Genomic DNA, 14,148 nt, shown 5'->3' with positions numbered 1-14,148 from the left:
GATGGAGATCATAATCTATATTTCTTACCCACAGAATTACTGTGTGTCTTTTGAAGTAGTCTCCTTATTTTATATTCTAGGAATACTTCATGCAGTTTCCTGTAGATAAGAGTCATTATAGAAAGATTAATGTGAGTGTAACTCCCTCAAAAATTAGATAAGCTCCATATCATCTCTTTTACATGACAAACTCTGGGTGCCTGTTTTTCAGCAAGACAAAGACCCACCATTTTTCCTGTCTGATTTCTGAGGTACAGTGTTGATGAAGTCCCAGGATCCTGAAGGGGCAAATGACACAGTAAATCAAGTATTCAGGTAATTAAGTCTCTGCATGATAGTGTCTCATTCATAGTGTTACCTTTTCAGACTTGTTTTTTGAGAAAGAAATGCATATTACCAACCTGTGCTATCTAATGGCGGTTTTCAAGTGTGGAGATCCTGGTTCTGCAATGATTCCTATACAGGTAGATGACCACATAGAGTGCCAGTGACATATCTAAGGCTGTCTATGCTGGGAATCCATCTGTATGGGCTTGTTGCAGGAATGTGGCTATATGATACTATAAAATCATTCATAGAACTCTCAATGATGCTCATGTCAGATTTAGGGCAATGAGCCATATGGTTCTCAAATGCAAAACTTTGAAGTTAAGTCAAAATTGTTGCAGTTTATTCCTTGTCACTGACTTTTACATTTTTTTCATTAAAAAAGAACTTAAATGCCATCTTTCCATGGTACTTGCAACCAGTACTATAAAAAATTGTGTTTATTCTGCTACTACTACTTTTTCATATAAGTTCTAAATTTTGATTTCTCTTCTCTGCCAAGAGCTTTTTCCCTTGGGAAATACCAGTCAAATGTAAATGATCTACCAGAGTTACCATCTTTCTTAACAGAAGTGCAGCGTGTACTTATGAATAGTGTATCAGAGAGCTGGGACAATGCCTTTACTTAATTATTAAAGTGATTAAAATCTGACTGACATTCTTGATTGATTTTCTACTCCTCTGCACATATAAAAGCAGAGTAAAAACTAAGACCTTGATATTCATCAGTATCGATGATATTCAGCATTAATACTTGGAAGAATTACTTTGATATCAGCTTAATGTGCTTTTCAGAGACACATATAGACCATCACATATTTTCTCAAAAAGCAATTGCCAGCATAATGGTAAATGCTTCTTCTTCACTGTCAGAAGCTTTGAAGACTGTGTATCACCTTTAACAACATATCAGTAATTCTAGAAAAGCCAAATAACTGATTCTATTTATTGTTTCTCATTCCACAAAGCTTTCTGAGCATTTACTGTGAAGTATATATGCAATCTAAAGGGTTGATTTTAGCATATGGATCTTTTATGGAGAGCAATCTCTTATTGGATGTCACAGTTTTGCATCATGATGTTAGAGCCTCTTACCTAAACATTTCACTATTTATTGCTGCTCAATTCAGGCATTTGTTCCTCTCTATTATTGTCTGGTGACATAATTTTTTTTCAAAATGTATTTATTGACACATCTGAGGGACTGGATGCCATCCAGAGGGACCTGAACAAGCTTAAGGGGGCCCATGGAAACCTCATGAAGTTTAACAACTCCCAGTATCAATACAGGCTGGACAATGAAAGGATTGAGAGCAGCCCTTCTGAGAAGGACCTGGGGGTCTTGGTGATCAGAGCCAGGACATGACCCAGCCATGTGCACTCAGGCCCCAAAGGCCAAACATATCCAGGACTGCAGCCGAAGCAGAGTGAGGGAGGCCAGCAGGGTGAGGGAGGGGATTCTGCCCCTCTGCTCTGCCCTGGTGAGGCCCCACCTGCAGTGCTGCATCCAGCTCTGGGGTCCCAGCATAGGAAGGACAGGGACCTGATGCAGTGGGTCCAGGAGAGTGCCACAAAAGCTATCTAAGGACTGGAACATGTCTCCTATGAAGAAAGACTGAAAGAGTTGCAGTTGTTCAGCCTGTAGAAAAGACTCTGGGGTGACCTTACTGCAGCTTTTCAGTATTTAAATGGCTCCTATACGAAAGAAGGGGGCAACCTTCTTAGCAGAGCCTTTTGTAGTAGGACAGGGGGGAATGGCTTTAAACTAAAGAAGGCAGAATTAAACACTGAACAGGTTTCCCATAGAGGTGGCAGCGCCCCATCCCTGGAAAGATTCAGATTGGATGGGGCTCTGAGCAACCTGATGGAGTTGAAGTTGCCCCTGCTCACTGCTGGGAGGTTGAATAATGTCACACTATATTAGGAACGGCAAAGTACAACACAGACTCTCTTAGCTGGGTTGCCCAAGAGAGAAAGTTTTATTATTCCAGATCTTCTTTTATAGACAGGTCTGAGAAGGTCTGAGAGGTAAAACTCTCATTGGTCATTAAACCAACACGTCACCATCATTGGTCAATTGGGTACTACACCCTTTGACTGCTCCTTGCAAGTAAATAACAAGGATCTAAATAATACCTGCAGAGGTTGTTGTCTTTCTCCAAGGACTGTTTGGATTCCTCCTTATGATTTCTCAGGCCAGGGTGAGAACTAGTTTCACACAGGCACTGTGCTCCCTACCTGCTTTCAGCATCCACAGAACAAGATGACCTTTCAGGATCCCTTCCAACACAAATTATTCTATAATTCTGTAATAATCTTAATGGCAAATAATTATAATATCATAAAGACATAGTTTATATGTTCTCACTGCAACGTATATGTCCTCACTGTGCAACTTAGATTAGATGCAGGATTGGAATCTCTGTCCCTTGAAGGAATCTGTGACTGGGACATCATTCCCTTGAAGGAAACTTTTCACAATTTTTTTGAAATGTGATTAGGGTTAGTTTTACGTTCACGTGTTTAATTATTCAAACAAGTGTTTGGTTCATCTTTCTACTGTGCATCATCTTTGTGTCTGAGAAAGAAGGAAAGAAATAAACAAACTGAAAAAAACCCAGCCTGCATAAACTTTATGCAGTTCCATGGTTTTACTGTCAGACTGCAAATTATATATATTTGACTATGTTACATAGCAAGATATCAGTACTTCTTCACTTTCCCATCCAAAAAGAACAATTCCACATATATAGAAAAAGGTGAAAATCTCAGTGGAGCAGTGGTCTAGCCATGTGCAGAGAGACCTGTGTGATTACTTGTTGTAACCCTGGGCTGCATCCTGCTGCTCAGATGACTTACAGAGGAAGTTCACATTCTACAAGTCCTTTTCAGTGGTCATGTCACCCTCCTCAGGTCTCCAGAGCAGCTTAAATGCTGCATGGAATTAAGTGTTAAAACAACTCAAAATTTTTATCAGTTCTTCAGTATCATTTCCCTGTGAGTTTGCAAGAACTATCTAATGTTCACGGCTGCTGTCTGCAGCTTGTCAGATTGCACTGGGAGTGACAGAACAGCAGTGGCAGAAGATATAGAAGAGGCTCTGAAAGAGAATGTTGCTAACGGTATTTGCAGATCCTCGAAGTATCTGCCTAAAGTGATAGCATATCAGAGTGTGTGAATGAAGACGTACAGGGCAGAGGCCAAAGTGCCAGCCTGTAACAAGCAAATGTGCCCTACCAGCTGAAATATGCCACAGCACTACTGTTGCATCCCATCTTCTCCCTTACTCTCTTGACTATGGCATGCCAGACCAGCTGGGGATGGTATGTGTGATGACAGGGAGACAGAAAGGACTGGTTTGTTGATGGGGAAATAGGAATCAGGATTCTGTGGCATAAAACTCACTATCTGTGAGGTTTGAGAGGGGGTAGACTAACTACCTCAGAGTCCTAAAGTCTCCCCATCCAGTTGCCCTCCTATCATGTTGGTTTTTGGTAGTGGCTGGTGAATGCTACAAGCATATAGTCAGCACTCCTGCAATACAAGTACATGAATGACATCAATGACCACCTTTTTCACCTTCTCTGCACTCTCTATGTGCCTTGGGAAACCTCCACAGAGAAGCTATCTCAAACTGGTGTATATAATATATATCAAAATTTCATCTTTGTAGTGCCCTCCTGCAGCCATAATCTTTCTCCTAACTGAAGTTTGTAGGAAAGATTTTACGTCAATAATCTTTTTTTCTTCCACAGAGAAATGCTGAGGTCAATGGCCTTCTAGATTCAGGATATTTTCTGAAAATAGTAGCTTGATCCTTAATGACTTTGAACAAGGGCAACCCAGCTGGGAGTGTTTGTCTACCCAGAAGGAAGAGCTGCTGAAGTTAGCATTATCAAGATCAGGCCTTAGATAATTGGCCTGAAGGTTTGTGTCTCATTTTGATATTATCTCTTTCCTGCTGACTTCCTTGACCTCATTACTCTTTTTGTTTGTTTGTTTGTTTTTTCTAAATCACCAACTGTACAGTTTGACTTACTCAGTTATAAAGCATAAAGGGGACTAATGATAGAGTGGTCAAGTTTTTTGTTCCATAAAAAAAAAGAGTGAGCATCTGGAAAGTAGGTAAATGCTCCTCAGGGTGTCTGCAATTATGCATCTGGGGAGCACAGCTGGCCCTCATGTCACTCCACCTGTCTCAGATGTATGATCTACTAACGAAAAATGAATGCTCCCTTCTCCACTGTTGCCCTCTGGAATCAGAAAAGGATACTTGAGATACTATTAAAATGACTACTGTACCTTTAAAGCTTTTCTTGTGCTGAAAGCTGATGAGTGTTTGCAATTTCGAAGCACTTTTTCAGCGCCTAACCAGTGAAACTCTTTATTCTACATTTAGAAGGCAAAGCCCGCCCAAGCAATTTAATTCTTTCCACAGCTTTTCTGAAACTGTTGCAATCTGTGTGACAGGGGGTGGGTATCAGGAAAAAGTGTTGGGAGTTTTGATGTTACAGCTCAGCCTGTTTCATAGTCTTTGCTCGTAGTTTATTGCAGAGACAATTCTCCAAAGTCTAAGAAAAAAAGATTTCTTTATTTTTTTTTATTTAATTGAGCTTTTGCCATCATTTGCACAGGAGGAATTCTAAACATATTATGAGAATGCTGTGGCCTTGTGTACCTTTCAATCTCGAAGGCACTGGACAGTGGTGCCACTTGGTGATACTGAGCACATAAGATGAATGTGATGAACAAATTGTATCTAAATGGACAATCTTCACATGACTCCTGGAGTGGCCACTATCACTGCTGTGATGCTTTTGGCTAGAATAGAATTAATTTTCTTCACAGTAGTTAGTATAGGGCTATGCCTCAGATTCCTGGGGATGGCATGGAAAGTGGTGAATGAATTCTGTTTTTATTTTGTTTGTGCATGTGGTTTTTGTTTCCTGTGTTAAACTGTCTTTACCTCAACAAAAGAGTTTTCTCATTTTTACCCTTCTGATTGTCTCCCCCCTCTCACTGGGGAGCAGTGAGCAAGCTCACTGGGGCTTGGTGGCTGACGAGGGTTAAACTACAATAATTGCTTTGTGGTACGTTTTCAGGGCATCAAAGAGGGGCAGCTACTAAGAAGCATTGTGGCAAAGACTCCAGTCTCAGAAGCCACTGAATGTAGAAATGGTCAGCAGTGCTTCAGTGGGTTGACTTTTCTGCACTATGACATAGTGAACTCACACTCATATGACTCAGGAAATCTTGACAAAAAAATTATTGTCAAATATGTGTATTATTCAAACCAAGCTGGGAATTTTCAGCACTAAAACTGCTTCATTTCTAGAGTGTCAGTCATCTGCAATGTGATTCAGCTGTGCTGTAAGACCTGTCTTTAATCTTGCTTGCAGCTGCCTCAGCAAAGTAGCTGCAACCACAGAATGCAAGAGTCAGAACACGCTTGAGAAGCCAGAGTCAGTACTTGTAGAGAGAGGAGGAGCACAAAATGGAGTTATATCAGCTGCACTGTAGGAATGAGCAAAGCATATAAAAAAGAAAAATACCTAGGTAGTACATTCCCATCACAGGCACTGTCAAAAAAGTGTTTTCTAGAATTAAATGTAGGAGGACATAGACAAAGAGGTAAGGGTTTTTGTTTTCCAAGCGGAATACCTCTAATAAGCTTAGTTATTCCTCATTCTAATGCCATTTCATATCTTTGATAAGGGTCATTGCCTTCTGTGGATCTTTTTGAGAGGGAGACCAGACCTGCATTTTCCAAGATGCTCTTACAGTGCAAATTTTGTACTGTGGCTCAATGGTTTGTTTCATTATCTATTCATTTTCTAATAATGCATACTGTTTGGTTTGCTTTTGTGTCCATTTTTTATCATTTGGCTGCCTAATCTGAGGCTGAAGCAGCTGTGTTACTGTGGTGATTTTGATACACCTCTGCTAGCCTTCTCTGTTCTTGGACTATTTTTAAAATTTTTATTAATAGAGGAAACTGAGCAAGGAAACAGGTGGCTAAGTGCATATACTGATGTTTTGTTTTTTTTATAGCCTGACCTATTTCATTCACCTTTTTAAGTATGGTTTAAGCTTAACTAGTTGTATGTACTAATGGTGTGGGTCCCCAAAACATAGAGGAGCTCTCAGGTTCTTCATTGCTTGCACTTGGTCCTTCATAGAAGCTGGGGAAAGGGTGATGGCTCTTGTGTCTATCTTTAAAGATGCAGAGAATGAATAAAGTAATACAAAGACATATTTTTTCTGAAAAGAAAAATATGTGTGAGTATTTGAATTGTGAAATTAAAGACAACTTTTAACATCTAGCAAAATACTTTCTAGTACTACAAATTGCAAATGAAGTGTAGTATCATTCTCTGCTTGCTAAATGGAAAAGGTGATACTAGCTTATTGAAGTAACCTCAATATTGAAAGTCTTCAGTTAGCCTTTAAATAGGACAAAGTGAGTCAGACTCAAACAATTATGCTTGGAACAAAGAGATTTGATTACTCAACCAGAGACCTCTAGCTTTGAACTCAATGCAGTAATTTTGAGTCTGCACTTGCAGTGATCTTTATAAATATTACTTCATAGTTTAGTCTTCTAAAACTCTTGTCAGGAAACAATTATAAAAGGCCAGCTTTAGGTTTGGTGTAATTAAATGAAATGAGTGAAGCTACACCATGATGCATTTGGCTCAAGATTACACTGCAGTCTAAATGAAAATATTAAGTGTGTAGCTGGTTTTAATTATCTAACAAGAATAAAATTGTGTGTGGACATTTCTATAAACTATTAAAGACTTATGACTCCATTAGAAACCCAGAAAGCATCCACTGATATTGGGTAAGCATTCCAGCTGGCACAACTTTCCCCTCCACCATTCTCTACACTACAAATTTCCACTCTGGGTGTTATGATATGCAGGGGAGGTGCAAAGTTTTTATTTTGCAATTGTATTAAAGTTTTCCTCTTTTGTTACCAGTTTCCTTTATGTCCCTACACATATCCTTTCAGTACTGCAGAATTTGAAATCTGATACAAGATCAGATTTCAGTGCTAGATGAGTGCTTCCAAAGGAGAGAGAATGCCATCACTGTCATATCACACACTAGCTACAGACATAATGAGCTTAGAACTTGCTTAGGAAATTGGAAGAATAAGAAAACTCTTGAGCTCTACATTTCTGAAATTCATAGATGAAATGCTTATCCATTTATTTTGCTAGGAGAAGGAGAGAAGGCATAGTTTGGTGGTATGTTCATAGTTTACATACTAGAGGACATGCATGCAGTGGTTATGATCATTTTTGTAATAAGAACATATGAAACCTACTTGAAAATCCAGATGTCTGTTTACCTGTCACAATGTAGAATCTCCTGATTGTCACTAAGCACTCCCTACTAGGCTGGGTGGGTGTGCCAAGGTGACTTCACAAAAAGACTTAAGAATGCATTCAGCCCGGAAGGTGTCAGCCCATCTGCACAGCTTGCTGTTGACTCTCTCTGCAGGGTGACTAGTTTTCATCCTCTTTTGAGGTGTCTTTTACCTCAGGCTATTCAGGATAGCTGAAAGACAAACGACGTGCTTCCAAGAGCAAAAAAAAAAAAAAAAAAAAAAATAATGGGCAGACTTAACCACAGCTCCTAAGTTCCTCTGTGAAGCTGTGCCAAAATGCAAATTCGACTGTATGAACTAGAGACCAAGGACATGGAAAGTAGGCTATAATGAGCAAAGTAACCAGCAGATTGAGTAGAATACAGGAGCTATCCATGGCTGACCAAGAACAAGAAACAATTGAGTTTTATTGGACTTTTTAGGGTTTCTGAACTCTAGGAGAATATTTGATGTGGGTTATGTTTTCATCCTGTGCATGTTTTTAATTTGAAGGCTTCCTGTTTCTTGGGGATAATGTAATTGTATCTAGTGAGGAATATAAATTGAAAGCACATATTGTGTGGGAAAGATTAATTACATGAAAGGCTAACAAAGACTGTTATAAATGAGAAAGATAGATAGCTTGATAGTAATTTCTTGAATTAAACAGTTAAATTTTCTCTCATAACTCTTAATTGTAGGATATTCACTGTTTTTGGAAATATGGCATATGAGATATTGTAACTTTTCTTCAGAGAAGAGTGCTTTTCTTTGAAAATATTTTGATTATATTTTACCAGCTGGCCATATATATGTATATTAACAAGTCATCAGTTAAAAAATGGATCTAAGTCTTAGCATAAGCATTTCTGATTAACTCAATTCTATGAATAGGTTAAAACACAAAAATAAATTGAAATTTTTCTTTGGTCATATGGAAAAATTTCAAGGAAGTCCATGTGTCTATATGGGCACTTACAAGTTATATAGGCAGTTATAAGTAGACTTTGAAGTTTTGCTAGCCATATCGAAAATCAGTATGAGCTAACATGGCAACAGGGAAATTTTGGAGGATGGCCTGTTAGATGAAGTAAGAAGGAGGGAAACACGTAGACTCACAGTAGCATATGCATACAAACTTTGTAGAAAAGTTAGGAAAAATACAGTTATTGTCCTGATCTTGAGTGTTCATTTATATACATAAATTGATGAGGATTTTTTATAAGAAATTTTAAATTTCTTATAATGAGGCTTTTATAATAAATTTTAATGTGATAGTATTTTTTTCAAAATCTCTGGTTCTTAAAACACAGAAAATTTGTGCTAAAACAAAAAAAAAATTGTGCTGTAGTGAAAAGACAATGTAACTGCCCACAAGTTGTATTTTGCCTATGTGAATACATGCCTGGATATTGAAGTCCAAATTCTGTTTATTGATCTTATTATTCTAAACTTTAGTAAATAATAAAGATAGAAATTTTTCAATAGATGCTAGTATCAATGGTAGAATTTTTATTACACTATTTAGTCTTGTAATGCCACCTATCTCACAAAAAAAGAAAACTAAGGGTCTGGAACCACTCTGAGCTGTCACTTAGATCCCAAGATGCTGCACATGCTTGCAGACACCTGTGGTTATGCTCATGAGCATATGCAGGTGTTCCTCTGACACAGCTGAGTTTCTCTCATCAGATGCCAAAGTCTCATCCCCAAGAGGTCTGAAAGGCTGCATGAATTTACAGAGGAACCTCTCTGTTTCAGGTTTTGCCACTAATTCCTTTAAAGGAGCAGACAAAAAACCTTTTACATCAGTGTGAACAGCTTGTTAGCCTCAGAAAGGAACCCCCTGAAATTGCGTTGAAACGGAAGCCTTTGAAGGACTTTTGATTGAGACTTTTGCAAGACTTCAGCACTGTTTTCCTGAGCTCCTGGATTCAATAAGGCTTAAGAAGGACTGCTGCTATCAACCTGTTCAGACACGGACAGTTTGTGCAGCATGTGTAGGAACAGTTGCAGCAACCTAGGGAGTTTCAGTCCAAGCAAAGAAGCACTCGGGTATTTTAATTTCTTGGACTCGAGTTGGAACAATTTACACTGCAAAACTTGGCCAAGTTACCTTTTCTGCCCTGCCATCAGCTGCACAGCTCACTGAGTTTCTTCTGAACTCCCATAATTTGCAGTCAGACATCCTAAGGTAAACCATAATTCATGTTATATATGGCCTGAAAACACGTGCTTTATTTCAAGAACCTGAATCCTACAATTGTGCACCAAAGCAGTTGAGTGCATGTTCATCACCTTGAAGTTCGTGGGAGCTGACAACAGAATTATAATAAAATGTATACCTGAGGCCTTTGCTAAAGCAAGATTCAAGCAGGCTCTTTTTGCATAGTCCTTTTCTGTGAGACCTATAGTCTGCTGTAGTGCAGTTCAATAACTCTGTATAACTATTTATTCAATAAATCTGTGTAATTATTCTCAGCTGTAAATTTTCATAGTTCCAAAATGTGTTGGTTTAGAAAGCAAAAAGTATTAGTTAGCATTGAATTCACAATGAGAAGAATATAGAAGGGGCAAAATTAAATAAATTATAATTGCTTCAATATGAAAGAAACAATCCTTTCATTTATATTATCAGCTCTACTTAATTTGTACATGAAAACCTAGAAATTTTATATAGCACTTTCAGCCTCTTGAAGTTAGGACATCTTAACTTTCTTATTTGCTAATAAAATCATTATCTGCATGTTATTTTAATATTAATAGTGTCAAAATATTAATATTTCTATCTTATATAGTTTTGTCTTGGCTTTTACACTCATCAATAGCATAGCAGACACTGAGAACAGTTTGGAGACAGCACTAACACTTCTATATGACTAATGTTTTTAAATATCAGATTCCAAAATATAAAATACTACCCTATGTTTGTAAGACTAGAATGACAAAATACAGGTCTCACTATACAGTGGAAGTAATAATTAAGATATATTCAACACTAATGACTTAACTTGTGGTAGATACTCTCTTGCTGCAGTAGCCTGCCACAGATACACTTTGCTGTCCTGTTTAAGATTCTACATTCTGTGCATGACTGATGACATCTAGAGTATCTGTACACATAAAAACACAGTTAATTGAATTAATAATGTGGTTGATCATTTAGTTTCCTTAGTTTCATTAAATTCCAGTTCTTAAAAAAAGTTTCTCAATTTACAACAATGTTTTTCCAATTTGCTAAATAAAATAATTTAGATTAAATTCCTTATGTCCTTTGTTTGGTGAGATCTGTCAGGAAAGAGTTGCATATTTTGATCAATTTTTAATATATATACACACACATATACAGGTAATAGACAAGCTTAAGACTTACATGTAGTCATTAAAGACTGCCTGGTGTAAAACTTAAGCTAGGACAAAAAAGGTATTTCTCTAAGTGGCACATTGAAAAGAGTGCTCATTTAGTACTTGATACAGTGCTTTTCCAAGATCCATCAGATGAATTAACCTGAGTATGTTTTTTGGCTGCCATCTCTGATGATCATTCCACTTCAAGCTGAACTTAAGGGAGATGGAATGAATCTTTGTTTATAGTTCTTACAATTAATTACACATTTTTGCGCTAAAATATTTGGTTGAAAATGGTTTCTTTGGCAATTATGACTTCAGTGGGGACCCATCTTTGCCAGCTTAAATTTAAGACATTTTAACATCTTGGAGCATTACTTCCACAGGTGTATTCCAAAAAGGTGACCCGAGGTCCAAACTGTGCTGGTTTATGAAATGGTTCCTTCTAAGTGGGAAGGAGTATCTTGAAGACACAGCTATCATACTCTGGTTGACTTGTGGTTTTCAAAGACAATTATCTTCTGTAAAATAAATGAACACTGTTTTCATATTGGTGATTAACAAACTACAGAGAAAACAATATCTTATTGTTATTGCTGGTAAAATAACAGAATCCAGATATTAGTGTCTGACTAGACGTACTTTGATTCAGCAGCAAGAGATAATAATGACACTGTAATTTAAGGCTACTAAATTTTAAACTTAATTCAAATAGAAATTACCTTAAATTAATGCAGTTTCTTATGAAATGCTGATCTTTATGGGCTCATCTAGAGATTGGCGCTGTTTTGGTGGTTTTCAGATAGGAGCTAGTTGCACTTCTAATTATGGATTTAACCCACATAAAAACATGCAACAATGCCAGAGCTTCATGCTCTACTCACTTAATCACTGCAGATATTGACATTTTGGAGATGTAACTGAAGATGAGTGTTTGAGCTTCTGTATTCTGTTTATGCAATGCAAATTTCAAGCTATAGAACCAGCTCTGGGATTCCACGCCACTGAAATGAAGTCTGAGGGTCTGAAATTAAGACATGGGTCAACAGCAACCATTAGAATTGAGCAGGTTTCCTATTTCAGCAATTAGAGTGTGGTATCCACCAGGTTAGTCTCAATCATCCTATCAATTTTCAAAGAGATGCAAAATATTTTATTTGCCAGCTCTTTGTCAGAGTATCAGTCTGTACTCTGAAAATCTCCACAATACATGTTGTCATGCTGTGAGAACCAGAAAGTGAATTTTCTCTGTTTAATATGCCCTCTTCCTCTTAAAGCTTGATGAGTGACTTCCTGCCTTTGAATTGTGATGCCATCTCTGGTACAAGTTGGAGATTGCATTTAGCAAATGAACACCTAACTGAATTCAGGTGAAACCATGTGTGTAACCCTTGCTGAGAATTTACATATCTATCAACCCTTGTTTAATCCCACATCACATGCTGACCTGACCTTATTTTCACATTCTTGCCTTTATTATTGTGTAAATCCCCATTTATATCCTTGCACATTGAAAATCTGATCCCACTTTATCACTTAGGAATTGGACAAGGATTAGCAGGAGAGAAAACTCAGTGCAGGAAGCTCGCAGCACAATTTGAGGTCTTCCCCATCTCATAGTATAAAAGAAAAAGCTTATAGCAATTTTCAAATATTTCACCTCAATAGTAAAAGAATTGTGATAGACATTCAGCAATAAGAGTCAATACTGGTGTACCAACGGAAATGTCAACGTTCCCCTTGGCATGAAAACAAGAATTGATTTATAGGAGATGGAAGAAATGACAGCTTAAACAATTTAGCCCTCTGTTGTTTTTATGTAAAAGATAGCAATACCAAAGATTTTTGGAAGGTTCTATATAAAGCCCTTGTAAGGAAGATTGCTGCAGCCAGTGCATGTGCAGGAAACAAGTACAGTGTGTTTGGGTGAGAAAGATGGGAAAGAGATTACAAAAAGCAGAAGTCACAAAGTTCTTTCTTAAACAGTTGATAGATATTTAACTCTTCTCAGCAAGGTAGAATTTTCAACAGATATATATATTACTTGTGGCTTTTGTCTACCCATTACTTTTCTCCATCTGCCAGCATCTTTAGATACGTTGCATGATAAGAGGAATGAAAATCTTGTAAAGCAAGTAATGTGGGGTGAATGGCTTTCTGAATACTATGAATTTTTTCATTAGTTAAAGGAAAACTATTCCAATCATTACACACAATACAGAAAATAATCTATGTTCCTGGTAGTTGCTGTGTTTTATCTGAACTTTCAGGTTTCCTAAATAAACATAAGAGAAGCCCTTTTTTTTCTGCATTAGTTACAAGGTAGAAAGTGTTACAATAGCACTGCTACTCTGTTTCCCAGGTGTCAATTCTTCAAGTTGGTTAGGAGAAGACAGTAATTTCTCTGTAGCAAAAATTAGCAATGGTGAAAGTAGTGTGGTAAATGCTACCTTTAAAAGTTGCCATTAAAATTGCGTGTGATTAGTATCCTTGGAAAATGCCACCTTCAACCTGGAAGGTGAGTTATCTGAAATCACATAAATGAAATCTGTCCTGTAGTGAACAGGTCAGAACAGAAATACAAATAATGCAAAATCATCATTAGGAAAAAAATAAATGCATCAAGTAGCTAAAAGCACTCTAGTACTGGAAAAGAGGGAAAAATTAGGTGTCTAAAGTTAATGTTAGTAAGGGTCTAAGCACGTAAATTTATTTTAAAAACAATGGGGCCAAGACATGGAAATAATGGTTGCCATGAACATAAATTCTTGGCCATAAAAGCTGGCCAGGGTGATTTTATGTAACCATAAAGTAAATATATTGATCAGTTAGACAATTAAATAAGACCTTAAGGATTTACAGTACTGCAAATATTCCAAAGAGTTTACTAATTCAGAGTGCAACAAAGATATTTATATGGATTGATTAAAAATATATGAAGATATCAAGTGCTTTGTAACTATAGTGCCTAAAAAATTTGCTTCACAGATAAACGCTGCAGTATTTTTTAAATTTACATGCTGAAAGCAGAAGACTATAGAGTAGAATGTGCTAAGTGTGCTATCAATATTTCACCAGAATTCCTTTTTCTATATTTT

The 14,148-nt window shown here is 37.3% G+C and overlaps 1 long non-coding RNA gene across 1 annotated transcript; it reads left to right on the top strand.

The window, feature by feature from the left end:
* Positions 1–5,843: 5,843 nt before the first annotated feature.
* Positions 5,844–10,238, top strand: LOC148185219 (uncharacterized). Its single transcript, XR_015773722.1, has 3 exons — positions 5,844–5,958; positions 6,043–6,136; positions 9,464–10,238. It is a non-coding gene; the product is annotated as an uncharacterized LOC148185219 (long non-coding RNA).
* The last annotated feature ends 3,910 nt before the right edge of the window (positions 10,239–14,148 follow it).

The sequence above is a fragment of the Pseudopodoces humilis genome, chromosome 1 (assembly GCF_049639895.1).
Source record: "Pseudopodoces humilis isolate 2021_Gansu_Grassland_sample_001 chromosome 1, ASM4963989v1, whole genome shotgun sequence".
NCBI classification, from domain to species: domain Eukaryota; kingdom Metazoa; phylum Chordata; class Aves; order Passeriformes; family Paridae; genus Pseudopodoces; species Pseudopodoces humilis.
This window is presented reverse-complemented; position numbering and strand designations above follow the sequence as displayed.